This window comes from Otolemur garnettii, unplaced genomic scaffold (genome assembly GCF_000181295.1).
Source record: "Otolemur garnettii isolate 467f Iridium unplaced genomic scaffold, OtoGar3 scaffold00034, whole genome shotgun sequence".
In the NCBI taxonomy this organism is placed as follows: Eukaryota; Metazoa; Chordata; class Mammalia; order Primates; family Galagidae; genus Otolemur; species Otolemur garnettii.
The window spans coordinates 11,896,003-11,898,255 of NW_003852429.1; positions in this window are offsets into that span (position 1 = coordinate 11,896,003).

The following is a 2,253-nucleotide window of genomic DNA, read 5'->3' on the forward strand; positions in this document are numbered from 1 at the left end:
CTGCGACCTGGGGCCCCAGGTTTGGTGTGGTGCAGGGCAGCTTGGTGTCTGTATCTTGACTCAGGTCCTGTTGGTCCACAGGTGCTAGTCTGATGGCAGGGGTTCTGGGTGCCAGCCCAGTGCCAGGGTGAGCTAAAGCCTGGGACTGTGGGGTTAACCTGGTGCTGGGGGTGATCTGGAGGTTGGAGCTGGGTGAGCTGAAGCCTGGGACTGTGGGGTTAACCTGGTGAACTGGGGTTAGCCTAGTGGTAGGGCAGTTCAGAGACAGTGTCATCAGCCTGACGCCCGGGTGGGCCTGGAAATTCATTCTGACATAGAGTCTGGGCCCATGGGAGCCTGCCCAGTACTGCTTAGCTGGCCAAATGTTGGGAACGTCCAGGGTGACTTCCTGTGCTCAGTTTCCTTTCCTTTCCTCAGGCAGAGGGAATCTCTTTGCTGCCTGAGGATGGGGGAAGAGTGACCTGGTGCTGTAACATGTCACCTGGTTTCTTTGGCTCTTACAAATGTATTTTGCATGTGGATAGTTGTTCAAATCAATGTTTCTGTAGGCAGACAAGTGCTGATATCACCTCACACAATTTTTCTTAATATTGCTAATGGTTTTTATAACTTTGCAATTGGCTGCAAGTTCATTCTCTTCATGATGAAACTGTTTGGCATTTAAAAATGTATGCTGACAGAGAATAATAGTATATTGGGAAGAGTCTTCATGTGGAGAGAGGAGAAATTACAGGAAATTTTATGCATTCACCAGATATTAATTATATAGCTGCTCTGTGCAAGGTGCATAATAAATTAATATTTACTAAGGACATTCATATTTTAGAATGATGTAGATATTGTACAACGTTGATTGGAATGTCCTTTATTTGAATGAACATTGTCACTGAAGCCATGTGTAAACGAATTTCCTGGGAGAAATGAATCTCCTGCTTCAGTTTGAGAAAACCAGTCTTGATTTAGTAGAACTAGAGTGAAAAGAACATTTTTTTTTTGAAGGACGGGGATAGTGGCAAAAAAATAGTGAAATAAAAGTTAGAAAAGGACAAAATCAGATATGCATTTACAGCATGGACATTTTTTCTAACTGACTTTACTTAATATATTTCATGTCTTAAAAAATGTGTGGAATTAGATAATGATGTTGGAGGGGGCGCTGTTACAGGATAGCTTTAAAAACCATGGCCAGGTAGTTAATTGGACAATACCAAATAGTTGAGAAATAGCATTTAAACTCTTCCTCTGTTTAGCCCAATCTTCAGGAATGGCAATGTTTCCCTCAGATCATCTTAGTTAGAGATCAGAAATGTGAAAGAGAATATACGGTGCCCTAAAGAAAGGCTACAGACCTGCTTCTGCTGCCCAGCACAGCGCCTGGAGTATGATGTGTGCTCAGTAAGTAAGTAACGTTCAGATGAGGGAGAGATCCAGAGTGAGTCCACCTCTTTACCTCCCTGAGTATTTTTTAAACACACTCATTGTTGATCATCAATTCCTTTTTATGTGAATGATTACTACTCTATATTTTGAAATCTCACCCTTGATCAATTCTTAGAAACTCAGAAACGTTCCAAAATAGAAACATTTCATTTGAACAGTAGTAAACCAGGTGTTGAATGTTTGTATAATGGAAAATAAATTTGGCATAGAACTACGTGCAATGACTTAGGAAGAGGGAAAAAGAATCAGAGCGCCATACAGACATGCAGATTCTAGCACGTCGGAGACTGCTGTGGGACTGCTCACGTACCTCTCTGGTACGCCGCAGAACAAACTCAAAACAGCAAAAAGCAAGTAATTGTTGCGATATTTGAAATAACTGAAGGTGTTTTTGCACTTTCTCGCTGAAGCAAGTGTCATGGGGTTAAAGATTTCCACCAGCACTGTGGTGAACCATAAAATCATCATTAAACCCAACATCTCATTCATAGCCGAGGCTGGATACCCATCAAGGGTCACGAAGTGATATTTGACAGGAAAGACTTTTGTGGTATCATTTGTCTGGGGTTTTAAAAATAAACATATATATTATAAATGTTTTCTTTATGTTTATTGCCTTCTGATACCTTGTTTATTTTAAGAGTTTAGAAGAGAAACTTCAGAAAAATACAGTGATAAATGGCATTGAGTTTTCTGAAGAGAGTTTGATGGCACCAGTAGATTTCTTAAATAAAAAATTGTCTCTGGCCACAGACATGGCTGCTCTTTGGTCGTGGGTGATAGAAGGAGACCGCTGGTGGCACCACAGCCACC